The following is an 18,829-nucleotide window of genomic DNA, read 5'->3' on the forward strand; positions in this document are numbered from 1 at the left end:
AGATAACCTCGATTTGAACAAATTAAGATAAAATATTGGGAAGCTTATAGAATTTACCATTTGTGGCGTAAAGAATCCAGAAGAAATCTTTGTACTACTTAAGGTATAACTTAAGAAGTGTAGAGCTAGCCAGATGGAGGATTAGTCATTGATCGCTGTTCATTGGTCATTGTTCGTAGTCTTCAACCATTGGTCACTAGTCATTAGCAATTATTCCAAGTATTTTATATTCTGTAACTGATTATTGTGCATTTACTTTCTTTGTATAATCAAGATATCCTTATACAAGAGACATATATTTAGGGTTACTTAATTTATTAAAGTCAGTTTGATCGAAACCTATTGTTGTAGTAGGCCTCAACACTGACCTGCCAACATGCCAACCGCAGGAGACTTTGAGGCCTACTTTAAGGCATGGTCTAGGTATGAAAGCATTAAACTCAAGAAAGATTCATTGCTGTTGTTTCTTCAGTGTAGCCTAGTAGTGAGTTGAAATTAATTAAAAATCCGCGTATGTCATATAATTGTGAAGACAATGCATCAATCTTCAAAATGCGAACGAGACAATGATTAAGTTTCATCCGTTTCGTATTAAGGTAGCCGCGATAACTTTGCAAGGAACTATGCCATATCATGATTACTTTGCCACTGTGTAAAATGTAGATATATCTTAGAAACACAAGCGACTAATGGAAAAATGTACCACATATAAATGAGTGAATAACAAATCTCTTCAGTTAATAAAGTGAGATATATATTAATAGAACTTTCATTGCCCATCATGTAGGCAATGTAAGCTTCAAAATAATGCAACTTACGCTTTCAAATTACACTGAAATAGAATATTTCTACTTTCTGGTACATGTTAACCAGTAGATATTTTAAAAGTGAAAGATGAAGATTTTGTTTTAAATAATAGATTCAGTAAATTTTACTTACATTCACCGAGGGCCATTCATTGACTGAACATTGTGAGGCTGGGATCGAAGAAACTGAATTAGGGACTGTCTTTTCTATTCTGTTACGTGAACTTGGATCTAGTAGCAGGGAAAATGGCAGCGGTTTGTTTCGAAATACTTTAGTTTCACATATACACTGTGTGTAGGTCCTTGGGTATTCAAGCTGGAAAAGTGTATTAATATGGTCTGTTTATTTCTTTTTTAAATGCCTTATATTATGGGGGGGGGAGGATAATTGAATTTAGAGGCTGTATTTACTCAATGTGATAAGTAACAATTTACCGTCGCTAAAACAATACACACTATATTTGTCTAACAAAACTAACAAACTCTCTAATCTAGTACATTACAATATATACATTGTATGTATATATCAGTCTCGTCAATAGGAAGTGCGGCCGCACCGGGTGACGCCCAACAGGGGGTTATGCCCAAGTCGGAAAAATGCACTTTTCCCTAATTAAACTTTTGAAAATATAAATTACTACCTCGAATGTCTCTCACAATTTATTATCAACATGTCCCAAACCTTCTTCATTTAATTGTATTTGACTTGGAATATTCCTATTATGATAAAAAAATAATACGGTGTAGACACCAGGAGAAAGAGTTTCTGAAGCTCTGAAATGTAGAAAACTTTTGGCACCCAGAGCTTGGCATTGGACAACTCTAAGTGAGCTTTAGGCTCTTCTCCAAACATATTATCTGACCAGTTGAGTGGCAAACGTAACAGTTTTTTTATTGTAAAATGTTGAGAAACACAAAGACTTAAGCCCCCTGCGCGCCATTGATTGTATTGAGTGGGTTTTAATCTCCAGGCTAATTGGTTTGTTTGTTCCGATAGGCCGTACTTTTAAAAGACGGATCCTGCTTGCAACACAAACATTATGATATGCATCTCCATCGCTTGAGATAACACTTTTTAAATAGGTTAACTTTTTTTTTTTCAAGATCTGTATGACCAATGTTGATGGGGGTACTGGGTAGCCTGCACCCAATATGCATAACTTTGAGGGCGTCTTTATCTGTCATACATCCGTATACATTTAATTGTATTTCAAAGTAATGTTATGTCGTCTTCAAAATAAAACTCGGTTTGGTTTACGCCATGGGAACCCAAATGCTGCGAGTTTAATGTATTTTTATGACATCGTCGATTGCTACAAGAAATAAAAATGGGGATAAAATACACCCTAATCTCATATCCGTCTCGATGTTGAAGAATTCCAAAGTCTGTTGTGGCACAAAAGATTGATTTGCTTTAGACCTGTCGCTGAATCTGGACAATTGTCGCGAGATGCCTTATTCTCTTGCTATTTTCCAGAGTGATTCCGATGGACGCTATCAAACTTTTTTTTTTTTTAATTTTCAAAACTGATCAACATCCTTTGTTGGTATTCTAGGCTTTTTTTATGACTAAGTTTCGCAAGATGTAAACCTGTTCAGTGCTTGATTTGCCTTTTTTTGGAAGCAGTTGAAAAAACACTAGTGAAATGTAAGACCTTTTCCGTAAGGAGCTCTTAAATAATCACTAGTAAAAAATATGTTTAACTTAAGATTTATAAATTCTATAATTGTAAATTTTTTTTATTTATGTAATAAAATGGCAAAAACAACAACATTATATATATATATATCGGATGTCTGCTGTCTGTGGTATTTGACGTCTCGCGGGATGATCAATAATTAACTAATTAGTTAATTAACTATTGGTAATTAATTATTTTGTTTGGTATCTCGAACAAGGGAAAGAAATTGTGCTTGATTAAAGTAGTGTGTAAGCTGAATTAGCCCACTTTAAATTGAAACACACACACACACACACAAATTTAAATATACAATCTTCTCTAGTCATACGTACCTCACTAGCAGAGTGATTAGCACGTTGGTCCTTAGAGCTTGTTAAGAATACCATTTTATATTATTACTAAAGTCTGATATATATATTTTGCATATTATTACGAGTTAATTTTCTATATATTTTAATAAAAGTTCTATTCAGCTTTGCGCACGAAAGAAGTTATTCAAGTTATTTCAAGTTTTACAAGTTTAAATATAAAAAAGGCCTACAGTGGTTTTGTTGTCTTCCAACAGTCTAGTGCTGCATGTCAATTACTGTCTACAACACATAACTAGTAGATAAAATAGTACTTGCCCTGTGGCTGATTGCACAGAAGATATTTTTGAAAAATTTTGTGTTGTCCAAATTGAAAACTACGAACTCATTGCCAAATTGGCCTGCCTCACAAGCTCGGAGTACATCTGAGTCTGCAAAGAAAGCTGTTTTGCGTCTATAGTAGTCTATCGGTACATTTCTACACAATATGAAAAAAGGAAACATGAATTAGGTCATGATTAGACCTATGAGTCTTTAGAACAGATGTCTGCTTCTAAGCTTGTATTTGGCATATATAAAACATTGTTATCAGCTCCTAGTGTGAATTTTGCTTGCGCTGCAGGTGAAAGAGTTAAGAACTATGATTTTAATGCGTTAAGATGGGTACACAGTTTAATGCATATCTTTTAAATTACATTACTAATCAAACTTCTCTGTGTACATTATGTACACCAGATTCACCTAATAGCTTTACATGTACAGTAATCCACCATAAATATAGGAGGCGCGGTGGCTAAGTGGTAAAGTGCTTGGCTTCAGAAACGGGGGTCACGGATTCGAATCCTGGTTAAGACTAAAATTTTTACTTTACCTTTAGGGCGCCCCTGAGTCCACCCAGCTCTAATGGGTACCTGACTTTAGCTGAGGAAAAGTAAAGGCGGTTGGTCGTTGTGATGGGCACTTGACACCCTCGTTACCTGTGGGCATCTGTCTCAAAAAAGCATGCTTGTTGCAAGAACCCTTCGACAATTAACCTTGACCCTGCTGTGCATATGGTTGCAGAAAGCTAAAAATAAACTTAATGCAATAGCTGCTTTATGCCACGTTATAATACTCATCAAAAATATTATATTAAAATATTTAAAAAATTACTTTGGAAATGGACAGTCCAGCAGTGTGAAGTTCTCTGGGAAGGCAGGAGTTATTTCTACATCGCCTTGAAGTACTTGCTGCAACATTTCGTCTCTGCTCTTGGCGTTGTAATAAGTTATAAAGTTATTTGATCGTATCGTAGTTGGCACCGACGTAAACTGTCAATACAAAGTTTTATTAGATTTACAAAGACGAAGGCCTGGTCGTGTTTTATGCGCATCGGCCAATAGCCACAAGGGTTCCGAGTTCAAACCTTGCATCATTCTATCCTGGGAAATAAACGTATGCTAGTGTACAAATGTTTGCTCTAATCATGTATTGTTTTATTGTAGTGCACAATTGTAAAACAAATTTCCTCGTGGAAAATAAAGATTATTATTATTGTTATTTTAGAAGTATTTATTCTCTAACGCTGCCAGGGTCGAGTTTTGTTAAAGGGAAACAAAATTCATTGTAGTCCCTTTATCAGTTTCCACTGAGGAATTTTCATGCTCAGAGCGCTGTGATCTAATCTCTTTAATGAGACCAGTGTGGTAAAAGGGTATTTTAGAAAGAGGTTTTCCTGCTGTATTTAGACGCTCAGCAAACACAGCTCAGCTCGAGGCGGGATTCGAACTTGAACACTTTTGTAGGTAGCCAAACGGTGTGTTGCTAATCAGAGACACATCCGACACAAACTTAAAGTTTGTATGCTAGAAGAAAACAGTATTGAGAGAGCTCAAGATTTAAATTTAAAAAAAAAGAGGGGGGGGGGAAGTTGAGTGACAATCTGAAGAGAATTCTGGACTCCGTTAGAATTTAAAGAAGAAACGATTAGTTTAAGTTAGTGAACTTACTATCCACGTACTATCCACGTACTATCCACGTACTATCCACTTATGATAGTGACTTGCAAAAAGCTTTGTTTCAGACCATTTACGTAAATGTCCGCACAAATATGTGACCAATTAAATGTAATCTTGGATGATAACGTTAATAAATCACTTACTTGACTTAGGTCTTCACGCGCCGTTCGGCGCATTGGGCGGCTTACTGTCTATATAAAGATCTCTCATTGTCAATGTCTGAAGCATTCCCTCTCATGGTATCCACTTTTCTGAGGTCCTCCATGAAGTTGTGACGCCAAGTTATAAGAGGACGTCCCGGTTTGCGCTTTCCTCGTATTGGCCTCCATGTCATTGCAACTCTTGGTACCGTTTGCGTAGTTCATTTTGTCGTAGAACATGCCCAGCAAACCTCATGTCTGTCACAACCTCACTAAGTTTTTGACTCCCAGTTCGGCATATGATTTCCTTGTGTGAGACCCGATCTATGTAACTGACTCCCAAAATCCGTCTCAGCCATTTTTGTTGAGCCACATTTAGTCTCTTCTCAATTTTGACAGATGACTTCCATGTCTCACATGCATATGTTGCAGTTGGAATAACGATTGTGTTCGGAAGGTGTATTTTGTCTCAAGTCCAATAGCTTGGCTTGTCCAAATAGGCTGCAGACTTTGGAAAATGCTCCCTGCCTTTCATATTCGGCACGCTACACCATGGTAGGCATCCCCATCATTTTGTTATGATGCTGCCAAGGTACGTCTTGTCCAACTCTTCAAGCTTTGACTCGCCAAGTCTGAATGGGGCACCCTTTGCCTTATATTCCAATAGCAAAATTTTAGACTTATCCAAGTTTATGCGGATGCCAATTTTGGGTGCCTCTCTGTCTAGGCTCTCCGTCATTTCTTGTATGCATTTATTTGTAGCCCCAAGTAGTGCAACATCATCGGCAAAGTCCAAGTCCGTCATTAGGTTTTGTTCACGCCATGGAATACCAAAGGCATTCTGTTTCATTACTCTTCTCATTATGTAGGAAAAGGAAGGGAGATAAGATACGCCCCTGTCTCACACCTGTCTTGATGCTAAAAAACTTTGTTGTTCCTTCTTCTATTTTAATGCAACTAGACTGATTTTATAGGTGTCGTAGGATCTGGACAAATTTTTCTAGGATGCCGTATTATCTATACGTTTTGAACGATCCTCCATAATAAAGTTTGTTATGTCCAACCAACTTGAGATAGCATGCAGGACAGAAGTGGGCAGAGCTCCAAGTTGAGATAGCATGCAGTACAGAAGTGGGCAGAGCTCCAAGTTGAGATAGCATGCAGGACAGAAGTGGGCAGAGCTCCAAGTTGAGATAGCATGCAGGACAGAAGTGGGCAGAGCTCCAAGTTGAGATAGCATGCAGGACAGAAGTGGGCAGAGCTCCAAGTTGAGATAGTCTACAGGACAGAGTGGGAAGAGTTCCAACTTGAGATAGTCTGCAGGACAGAAGTGGGCAGAGTTCCAACTTGAGATAGTCTGCAGAGGACAGAAGTGGGCAGAGTTCCAACTTGAGATAGTCTGAGGACAGAGTGGGAAGAGTTCCAACTTGAGATAGTCTGCAGGACAGAGTGCGCAGAGTTCCAAGTTGAGATAATCTGCAGGACAGAAGTGGGCAGAGTTCCAAGTTGAGATAGTCTACAGGACAGAAGTGGGCAGAGTTCCAACTTGAGATAGTCTGCAGGACAGAGTGGGAAGAGTTCCAACTTGAGATAGTCTGCAGGACAGACGTGGGCAGAGTACCAAGTTGAGATAGTCTGCAGGACAGAGTGGGAAGAGTTCCAACTTGAGATAGTCTGCAGGACAGAGTGGGCAGAGTTCCAACTTGAGATAGTCTGCAGGACAGAGTGGGAAGAGTTCCAACTTGAGATAGTCTGCAGGACAGAGTGGGCAGAGTTCCAACTTGAGATAGTCTGCAGGACAGACGTGGGCAGAGTTCCAACTTGAGATAGTCTGCAGGACAGACGTGGGCAGAGTACCAAGTTGAGATAGTCTGCAGGACAGAAGTTGGCAGAGTACCAAGTTGAGATAGTCTGCAGAGGAAAGAAGTGGGCAGAGTACCAAGTTGAGATAGTCTGCAGAGGAAAGAAGTGGACAGAGTACCAAGTTGAGATAGTCTGCAGAGGACAGAAGTGGGCAGAGTTTCAAGTTGAGATAGTTTGCAGGACAGAAGTGGGCAGAGTTCCAACTTGAGATAGTCTGCAGAGGACAGAGTGGGCAGAGTTCCAACTTGAGATAGTCTGCAGGACAGAGTGCGCAGAGTTCCAAGTTGAGATAATCTGCAGGACAGAAGTGGGCAGAGTTCCAAGTTGAGATAGTCTACAGGACAGAAGTGGGCAGAGTTCCAACTTGAGATAGTCTGCAGGACAGAGTGGGAAGAGTTCCAACTTGAGATAGTCTGCAGGACAGACGTGGGCAGAGTACCAAGTTGAGATAGTCTGCAGGACAGAGTGGGAAGAGTTCCAACTTGAGATAGTCTGCAGGACAGAGTGGGCAGAGTTCCAACTTGAGATAGTCTGCAGGACAGAGTGGGAAGAGTTCCAACTTGAGATAGTCTGCAGGACAGAGTGGGCAGAGTTCCAACTTGAGATAGTCTGCAGGACAGACGTGGGCAGAGTTCCAACTTGAGATAGTCTGCAGGACAGACGTGGGCAGAGTACCAAGTTGAGATAGTCTGCAGGACAGAAGTTGGCAGAGTACCAAGTTGAGATAGTCTGCAGAGGAAAGAAGTGGGCAGAGTACCAAGTTGAGATAGTCTGCAGAGGAAAGAAGTGGACAGAGTACCAAGTTGAGATAGTCTGCAGAGGACAGAAGTGGGCAGAGTTTCAAGTTGAGATAGTCTGCAGGACAGAAGTGGGCAGAGTACCAACTTGAGATAGTCTCTACGACACTTTGATTCGTGACACGGCCGAGACAGCCATTAAATCAAAAGTAACTTGCATTTCGACCTGCTTTTAACGTGTTACAAAAATATGATAAAGTCAGTATTTCTAAAATTGTTTGTATTTAAGAAGATCTATTTATGACAGTCTAATAAAAGACAAACTGACAGCACAAATACAAAACTAAATCTTTCTTTTCAGGGAAAGAGAGCTGGGGAAAAAAAAGAAACAACTTACGTTAGTCACGTGATTGCACTGCGCACAAAATTTGTTTCTGTAAACAGTTTGTCTCTCCAGGTCAACGACCTTGATAAAAGTTTCTATCGTCTGCTCTTGTGGTTGTCTGTCCATTTCACACAGGTCTATCACAGTTTGGTTGACATCATAGCCCGGTTGGCAGGAGCGGATAAATAGGAATCTATGATCTAAGCCTGGGTGATATTCACAGCCAAGAACGGGAGCAGTACTTCTGTTTTTAGCTTCGGTTTCTTGTACATGATTTACCGTGGTTATTGTTAAAGAATCGTCCATAACCACACCCCTACGGTCAAACGGCACTGAAATATCTGGACAGCAAATACGGTAGTGCTCACAGGCAGGTCTCTCACAGTGACATTGGATACACTCCATACCCCAACATTGATTTACCCTGTAGGTGATCAGTTCGTTACCTTTACACCTCATTTCGCAGTATCTCTGTTGATAGTCCACCAATGACATGTCTGATTTATTCCAAACATATGATTCGTAAGTCTTCGATAGATCTTGTATCGGGAATTGACACACGCGCTGCGACTCTAGGTGTATTGATGAATGAAGCATAGACCAAAGCACCAGTGCATGGAATAATTCAGTTTTCTTACCCATTGAAGTGATTAGTAACACTTTATCAATGGCTTGACTAAATAATCTGTCCCAATGACTTTTGCTGTAATTTGAAGAAAAAAAAATATATGTGGATTCAGTCAACCTGAGATGAACTCCAATTGGTAACATAACTGGAAGGATTGGTTCTCCCGTAGAGCCTTTGCGAGAAACTCTGCTGTTAGGCGTAGTGCCTTTAAGGTCCCATACAGGTCAAGTGACTCAGCAGTAAAACTACCCCTCAGCTCGCGGAGCTGCGGACACTCTTGTAAGAAATGCGCCACTGTCTCCACCGACCTTCCACAGTGTCGGCTACGGGTATCAAAATTTGGCCGGGCATTAGTCTACAGACATTGTCATTCAGCCAAACGTTTCGTGTGACGTACGGTAGCGGTGTGCCTAGGGAAACACAACCATAATGAGAGTTTTAAAAGGGCATAAATTGCAACTTTAAAAGGGGTATCGCATCATAAAAATAAATAAAAATTAACAAAATTTGCACATTAAATATAGCAAAAATTAAATGTGTTTAAATTTACAATTTCTCTATTTCCTTCTTTAGAAATATAGCTATATGTTAATACTTTTTAAAATTTAAGTCCCAAGAGGGTACGGGCCTCCACGGCCATCCAATAACCGCAAATGTTATCTCCCTTTAAACATTGCACGTGATAAGGAAGAGTGAAAGCCCTGCTTAATCCTCTGCCCTCCGCCACGCTTTACGCATGTTGTGAAGGTAGCTTTCCCGCGGTTAGTTGCAATGTATTCTTGGTATTCGAAGTAACCCTCGCCCCCCACGAAAACCCGAAAGGTGACCGTACCAGGAGGCAAAGCTAGAGGACGTGGTACACCCTCATTCACCAGAACCCGAAAGGTGAACGCACCAGGAGGCAAGGCAGGGGGGAGTGGTGCCCCCCCACCCGGTTACGACCGAAGCAAACAGCTACGAATTATCCACCTCAATCTGAATCGGCAGTTCTCGCTGAAACGGATTGAGGTCTATACGATAGCAGAGCAATACGAGGCAGATGTCCTACTGTGCCAAGAGACTTTACGCTCAGACGAGGGGCCACCTCTTCTTTACGGCTTCACAGCCTACCGGTGTTCCTGCTCGAGGTGCCAGGTACTTGTAACGTTCGTACGTAATACGCTTACAGCCCGAGTAGTGGAATCCAGCGCCCCTGCGGGACCCGGTGGGACAGACACTTTGACAGTGGAGGTGTACAAATATGGTCAGCGATTCACATGCGTAAACCTATACAATCCACCTAAGTCTGAGTTGCAATTCAAACTGCAAGAGCCTTTTGGTACAAGGATGATCGTTGCGGGTGATTTTAACGCTAAGTCCCCAGCGTGGGGATGCGCGGACTCTGATGTCCGAGGGCGCCGGCTACTTGAGATATGTGACGAAACAAATCTGGTTGTTTTGCAGGGCAAAGACAGCCCCCCGACCTTTCTGCACACCGGGCATGGGGGTATGTCGCGGCCAGACTTGTCCCTGGTGTCAGCTGACTTAAGGTCACAGTCAAGAGTGGACGTGCTCAACGATGTCGGTAGTGATCATCTGCCGGTCTTGGTCACAATCGAACTCGGAAAGCTCAATGTGAGTACCCCATATACAGAACCAAAATGGGTGTATAAACGTGCTAACTGGGATCTGTTTAGGAGTGCATCGGATGTAGCTCTGGACGGATTGGATATTCAAGCAGATTGCATTAACCGGACTTACGGACTCTTTGTCAAAGCCATCTTAGGTGCTGCTCGAAAAGCTATCCCGAGGTCCTACGGGGGGCGCAAGTTTAGTCACTTTTGGTCTCCCGCACTGGCACGCCTAATCCGACTAAGGCGGGCTGCACGAAGGCAGCATAGTCGTCGAAAAACCGATGAAACCAGAAGAGCTTACAACAAGCTAACGGCGGAGGTAAAGGAAGCCATTGCGGAGGGTACGAGACAGAAATGGGCGAAGACATGTGCTAACCTGGATCTTGCGGACGGACGACAGGCATGGAAACTTCTCAATAACCTAACCAGGGCGAAAGAACCAAAAGCAGCTGCGCCCCTGCAAACGGCTCAAGGCTTGGTGGTCACTGACTCTAAACGGTCGGACGCTCTAAACCATGCCTTTGCGGCTATCTCTAGGACGGGTGAGAGGAGCGAAGTGTCGAAAGCTCTAGACAGCATCAGGAAGGCGAAAGCGAAACGCAGATATGTCTATGGTGAGGACGAGACGAGCACATTCATCAACTCTTTTACCTACGGAGAGCTAGACATTGCACTTCGGAAGTGCAAGTTGCGCAAGGCACCGGGGCCAGATGGGATCAGCAACGAAATGCTGAAACATCTCGGTCCCATAGGCAGAAGGAAACTGTTGGATTTGATCAATCGTACTTGGACTAAGGGGGATTTCCCCAAGGCTTGGCGAGTGGCAACGATTGTTCCCCTGCTCAAAAAGGGGAAAATCCCAGATCGTGCAGAAAGCTACCGACCCGTCTCGTTAACGTCCAACGTCGGGAAGGCGGCCGAACGCATGGTCAACAGAAGGCTCACATGGTTTCTAGAAACGAAGGGTCTCATTGCTCCTGAACAGGGCGGGTTCAGGAGGCAACGAAATGCGATCGATCAAGTGACGTTATTCATGCAGAAAGTGGCGGATGGCTTCCAGTGGGGCAACACAAATCGACCTGGTCAGTCGACGCTAGCGGTATTTATCGATCTCAAGCAGGCCTACGACAGAGTATGGAGGCCCGGCTTGTTGTTGAAACTGATGAACTTAGGTGTCGGTTCACATATGCTTAGGTGGATCCAAAATTTCCTCACGGAAAGAACGGTACAGACTCGTGTTGGTAAGCACTTGTCGAGGAAACTTCCACTTGAGCAGGGGGTGCCGCAGGGATCGGCACTCAGCTGTACGCTGTTTTTGGTCTTTATCAACGACTTGCCGGCTCTTTTGAAATGTCAGAAGCTGTTGTTTGCAGATGATATCGTGTTGTGGGAGTCAGGGAGAGACCGTCAACAACTCATTGACACTCTCCAGCAGGCATTAACAACTATATCCTGCTACGCCAGAATGTGGAACCTTGAGGTAAACCACTCGAAGTCGGTTTACTCATGGTTTACGCTGGGCCGTGATATATTGAAGGAACCTGTCGAGCTTAGAATGGATGGCAAGATTCTGGAATGGGATAAAAAGCCCAAGTACCTTGGAGTAATTCTCGATCAGAAACTGACTATGTGCGATCATATTCAGCAGGTAAAAGAAACAGCTTCCGAGAAGTTGAATATCGTAAAGAAACTAGCTGGAACGAAGTGGGGAGCGAGAGCTGACGTGCTGAGAGGACTGTACATGGGTGCAGTACGCTCTCACATGGACTACAGTCTTCCTGTTCAGGTCTGGGCCTCGCAAACGACCTTAGCAAGCCTAGACTCTGTCCAGAACCAAGCCATAAGACTAATCTGTGGAACCTTTAGGACAACGCCAATTGCCGCTGGCGAGATTATGGCAAACATCCCACCGTTGAAATTGCGCAGAGAACGAGCCGTCATACTAGCTCACGAGAGATATATGCGGCTGGAAGATGGATGCCCACTCAGAAGTCTGGTCGACAACTGGGAGGGTAGGAGACGCCTCAAAAACCGGCCTTGTTTCATGCATGTGGCACGCGGGCTGGTCAGAGAGGCGAATCTGCCGGTGGAGCGGGCTGCTCTTTCCCCGTCCGGTTCTATCTTTCCGATGGAGGCTCTCGGCATGCCGACGATACGGAAGAGCCTACTTGACCCAGTGGTGACGAAGCAGAGTCCAACCACACGGCTACTACAAGCAGCCAGAGAGACTATCGCATCATATCCAGCCGGAGTAACCACCATCTACACAGACGGTTCTGTGCGAACGCTCGAGGGAACTGTGAAAGCTGGGTACGGAGCGGTAGTTCGACTCTCTGGCAATCCCGAAAGTGACGAGCTCAGTGGTCCCTGTCAGCAGAAAAGCAGCCTCGAGGCTGAACTCGAAGCAATGTTCCAAGCACTGGACTGGGTGGCTACGATGGTACGTAACGGGACTGCGTCAGCGCACGACGTAGTTCTTTTCACGGACTCGGTAGCCGCACTGGAGGCCATAGAACGGCTGGATGAAGGTGCTAGAAGGGTATGGGACGTCCTAACGGTCGGAGGGCGTCTCCTACGATTCGGCGTGAACGTTACTTTGCAATGGGTGCCCGCCCATTGTGAGGTGGTCAGCCACGATTTGGCTGACCAGCTCGCGAAAACCGCGGTCGCAACGGCGCTCGAAAATGATGAACCGTACTCATATGAAAGTGTACGATCCCTAGTCAACCAGCGCATGTTGACACTTTGGCACGACGGCTGGGATTCTTCGGACAAGGGGCGTGAGCTTTATCGGGCAATGAGGAGACCAGACAGAAGGGATGCATGGTGGCAACTTAATCGTGCGGAACAGGCAGTCCTAGCCCAGTTCCGGGTCGGCCATTGTCCAATTGGTGCTTACCTCGGACGATGGAAGGAGAACTACGACACACGGTGTCGCCATTGCATGGAGGACGATGAAACAATAGAACACATTCTTTACGAATGCAGAGTTCTGCACGAAGGACGATTGGGACAAGCTATAGATAGAGAAAATACTGGTTCATGTACGACACAGAGGTTGTCCTTGTACGGGGACAAGGCAACCTTAAGACTCACTGCTCGCTTCCTCTCACGTGCTCTAAGGGAGTAACTCTCAGCATGTTTTTCGTTGTCAATGGGGTTTCTGACTCGGTATTCGAAGGACCCCCGCGTTGCATGAGACCTCCGACCTTACCTAGCTGCGACCATGCATTTGTGTTAGATGCTTACCTTGTAAGACAATTTTTTAAGCCTGCTTTAATCATAACCAACCATTGAATCTTCATGTTTCTCAAAAAAAAAAAATTGTATATAAGAGCTTAGCAAAACGAAAAAAAAACAAAACCCATCGAAATCCAGTGAACCTCAGTTTACAATAAGAGTTTTGTTACGATATTTAAATATAAACAAAGTTGAAATAACAACACTTTCAGATCATAACAAACAACTTTACTATCTTCTACTAAGCCATCTTGGCTACCAGAGTAGTGTCCCCGATGCATGGGCACAACTCTTCCCACCCTATAACATTCCATCAAGAAGTTTAACTTATTGATTATCATTTGTTTCACAAAACTGTAGAAAGATGAGCTTATTTTCGGCATTGGCTTGTATTTTATTTACAATTTTTATAATTAGATGCAAATAGAAATGAAAATGCGGGCTAAAATTGCCTGTGTATCACAAGGTTAATAGTGGATAGATCTGTTCTTTTTTCTATAATACTTATGAAGCCATTGTAGCGTCCAACCACTGATGGTTCCCTCTGTGTCGTCCCAAGCTACATAACTATATAATTTTGAAATAGTATTACATCATTAACCAAAAAAAATATTTTTTTGTCACAAATAAGTTTTGAACAATTTAATTTTAGTTTTTATCAATTTCAAACAATATCATAGGACTAAGAGGCCACTAAAACATATCATGCTTTGATGGTTTTTTTTTTTTTTTTTTTTTTTTAAATATTTTTTTAATATTAAATTTTTCATAATTGTTCATGAATTTTATGAAATTATTTTTGGATATTGCTATATATTCGTGAATCCAACTTGGTTTCATAACCGCATCTGAAAATGCCGTCATTCAATGTAGAACATTGGAATATTTGTGATATGGTGGCAATTCACTAAAACTCAGGAAAATACTCCATAACATGCCAGCGAATTTTCGTAACAACACATTGTCAATGTTTTTTTGTTTTTAAAAAGGTTAAATTATTCTATATGAATGTTAGCTTAATGGGTTTTTTTTAAATCAACATTTAAATATCAATACATTAACATATTGTTGTAACTCCGCTCCTGAGCCACTATGAAGGTACGCATCAGAGCACCATTCTACACAAGTAGTAGAAGACTTGTTTAGACAGGTAGAAGGACCAGGGGCGGACTGGCTGTAAGGGCGTTCGGGCAAATGCCCGATGGGCCGGTATCCAAATGGGCCGGTAGGACCAGAGTAAGCATCTTCTTTTTTGAAATCATGTCTGTATTTTATAAGATAAGGGCCGCACGGATGCCACTATTAAATTGCTAAATGTTTTATAATATTCCTTTTTCAGGGGAAGTGGCCTCTGATGGAAGTAGTTTTTTTTTTAATCTACTCTACTAAGGACTATTAATTTAATCTAACATATTTTCCGAAATAATGTAATAGCCTACATCCATAGAGCTTCATCCTTTCAGGGCCTGTACACTTTGCGATTAAAAAGCAATAAAAAGCTATTATTCCTTATAAAGACACAGTGTTCACTGTAGGCATATGTACAGCTATCAAATACATTATCAAATTTAACATAATGATTTTGAACGACAGGTAGACATAGAGCTGAATATCCATCATATAATATACAATTTATGGGCCGGATGGTATAGAAATGCCGGGGCCGATTTTGATACCCAGTCCACCCCGAGAAAAACTGTTGTGGATCCGGCTGAAATTATGGGAGTCTGAACAGTCTGGGGCTAAGTGCTGCCCTGTGTGATACTAGTGAACTGTTTGGGAGACCTGGAGCGACACTAGGAAGTGTGTCGGTGGTCTGTTCTAGTACCGGTATTGAGTAGGACTCTAAGAACTTAAGACATTACTTCCTGTGATTTGATAGCGGAAGTCCAAGTCTAACTATTTAATGATAGCTTATAATAAATACATTGTTTATTATTTCCTCCTACCTTTCGTTGAGTTGTCTGCCTTAGACTTACAACAATATGTTGATAAAATAAACTATAATCTAAAAGGCGTATTACATAGTTTGTTTATCAAATCATAAACGCGCAAGATATAGGGACAATAGAAACCCTCCGATTACATCAATGGAGTAAGAATTTAAAAATAGAAAATGGGATTCCCGAACTCCATTTCTAACGTTGTTTCTGTTCTTAAATTAGAAGCAAGCTAACTCTAATTTGTCTATATTTAGTTTGCCAGCTTTAATGTTCAACAATTTTTTTTGTTATGTTTTAGTGACCTTTAGTTTCTTCTTTCCCCCTTTATGCCCCCTTACCGCCCTCTATTATGCCCAGCGCCCCCTACCGTCCCCCAATTTCACAAAAACGCCCCCCAGGGGGGCGATTGGACCCGTTGAAGACCACTGACATATTATATAATATTGGTATAAAACAAAGAAATATGAACTTAAAAGATATATTATAAACTTTCCTTAAGTCTACACATTGTTGAATAAAAAAACAGTACTATAATTCCAGTGCTTATAAGCAAACATGTGCAAAGCTTATATATTAAGTTGGAGATTAAATAAATTTGATATCTATAGATTACTTTTAGGTTAACAGTTATGACCTAGTCGGCTATAACATTACATTTGCTTATCGATTACAAATAAGTAATTAGTTTTTGTAATTTACATTTGAAATCTCTCATTTCATTTAGAGATAGTGGGAAATGATGTGAGGTGATTTGAGGTAATGTGAGGTGATAGTTGATGTGATGTGGGGTGATGTGATGCCAGGTGTGGTGAGGTGAGGTGATGTAAGGGTGTTGTGAAGTGAATGAAGGTGATTTGAGGAGATGTTTTTGTGATTGTGGGTCGATGTGGGTTGATATGATGTAAGGTGATGTACGTTTATGAGAGGGGATGTGGGGTGATGTAAAGGGATTTTGGTGATGTGGGGGTGATGTGAGGTTATGTGATCTGATGTGAGGACATCTGGGTTGATTTGAGATAAAATAAGGTAATGTGATGTGAGATGATGTGATGTGAGGTAATGTGATGTGAGGTGATGTTAGATGATGTGAAATGATGTGATGTGAGATAATGAGATGTGATGTGAGGTGATGTGATGTGAGGTGATATAATGTGAGGTAATGTAATGTGAGGTGATGTAATTTGATGTGAAATGATGTGATGTGAGATAATGTGATGTGATTTGAGGTGATGTGATGTGAGCTGATGTGATTTGAGGTGATGTAATGTGAGGTGAGATTATGTGATGTGAGGTGATGTGAGATGATGTGATGTGAGATAATGTGATGTGATGTGAGGTGATGTGATGTGAGCTGATGTGATGTGAGGTGATGTGATGTGATGTGAGGTGAGGTGATGTGATTGAGGTGATGTGAGATGATGTGAGGTGATGTGAGATGATGTGATGTGAGATAATGTTAGGTGATGTGATGTGAGGTGAGATAATATGATGTGATATGAGATGATGTGAGATATTACAGCTTTCTGTTGTTAGATCTTAAAGACATCACTTCAAAACTTTACACACATTTTATCAGTTACAACAATGATCAATGTTGATCGAGTGGGTATGTTAGGTTGTAGCTTAGAAACAGTTAATGTAAAATTACCCTGTAAGCATACCAAGTTGCTTGGTTCGATATTTTTAGCAGTGCTTCATAACATTGTCTATTTTTTTTTTACTGAAACAAAAACTCCAAAGTGTTATTGCCGGTCGTTGGGCTTGTGGCACTGCTGGTAGACGACTAAACTGCTGGTAGACAACTAAACTGCTGGTAGACAACTAAACTGCTGGTAGACAACCAAACTGCTGGTAGACAACTAAACTGCTGGTAGACAACTAAACTGCTGGTAGACAACCAAACTTCTGGTAGACAACTAAACTGCTGGTAGACAGCCAAACTGCTTGTAGACAACTAAACTGCAGGTAGACAACTAAACTGCTGGTAGACAACTAAACTGCTGGTAGACAACTAAACTGCTGGTAGACAACTAAACTGCTGGTAGTCTACTAAACTGCTGGTAGACAACTAAACTGCTGGTAGTCTACTAAACTGCTGGTAGACAACTAAACTGCTGGTAGACAACTAAACTGCTGGTAGACAACTAAGCTGCTGGTAGACAACTAAACTGCTGGTAGACAACTAATCTGCTGGAAAACAACTAAACTGCTTGTAGACAACTAAACTGTTGGTAGACAACTAAACTGCTGGTAGACAACTAAACTGTTGGTAGACAACTAAACTGCTGGTAGACAACTAAACTGCTGGTAGTCTACTAAACTGCTGGTAGACAACTAGACTGCTGGTAGATAACTAAACTGCTGGTAGACAACTAAACTGCTGGTAGACAACCAAACTTCTGGTAGACAACTAAACTGCTGGTAGACAACCAAACTGCTGGTAGACAACTAAACTGCTGGTAGACAACTAAACTGCTGGTAGACAACTAAGCTGCTGGTAGACAACTAAACTGCTGGTAGACAACTAATCTGCTGGAAGACAACTAAACTGCTGGTAGACAACTAAACTGTTGGTAGACAACTAAACTGCTGGTAGACAACTAAACTGTTGGTAGACAACTAAACTGCTGCAACTAAACTGCTGGTAGACAACTAAACTGCTGGTAGACAACTAGACTGCTGGTAGATAACTAAACTGCTGGTAGACAACTAAACTGCTGGTAGAAAACTAAACTTCAGGTAGACAACTGTACTGCTGGTTGACATCTAATCTGCTATAGGCGTATTATATCTGAAACTAATAAACTTGAAATGACTTGAGTAAATTCTTTTTGAACGATACTAAATAGTAGACGAAAAAACAGAATTCATTTGATATACGTTTAAATAGATGTTCTAGACTTTAGTATTAATATTCTTTAACAAAATCTAACTCACCACAATAACACCACCTTTCAGTTCCACGTTCTGGAGTCGTCTCACCTAACTAAGAAATTAAAATGGCTCGCAGACCGAATAAGGTTAGGCATCATTGGTCTATCTAAAAAAAGGGTAGGCAAACTATTACAGACACGGGAGAATTATAACTGGTAATAAATCTATCCTTATGCTGCACTTGTTTTGTCAAAGTGTCTCTTATATTTAAAGACAACTTGCAGTATACCTTACGTTAATGAACCTGATACCAGGGCCGGCTTTAGGCCGAATTAACCTATTGCGCCTGGCAGGATTCCCGTAATTTAAATTGAGCATATCACTATCAATCATGGCTCTTGTCAAAAGCTTGTAAAGAAGTAGGACTTAAAGAGTTAACATATTCAGTGTATCGTATGACACATGAAACTTTAATTAAACCACCATGCGTTTGAGTTTTCTATGCATGATGTATAATAAATGTTGATATTATGATCTTATTAATAGAAACAATTGTTATTTTAAAAAAAAATTAAAAGAGGGTCCTCTCAAGCATCTATTAAATTAGACTCCG

The sequence above is a fragment of the Biomphalaria glabrata genome, chromosome 2 (assembly GCF_947242115.1).
Source record: "Biomphalaria glabrata chromosome 2, xgBioGlab47.1, whole genome shotgun sequence".
Classification (NCBI taxonomy): Eukaryota; Metazoa; Mollusca; class Gastropoda; family Planorbidae; genus Biomphalaria; species Biomphalaria glabrata.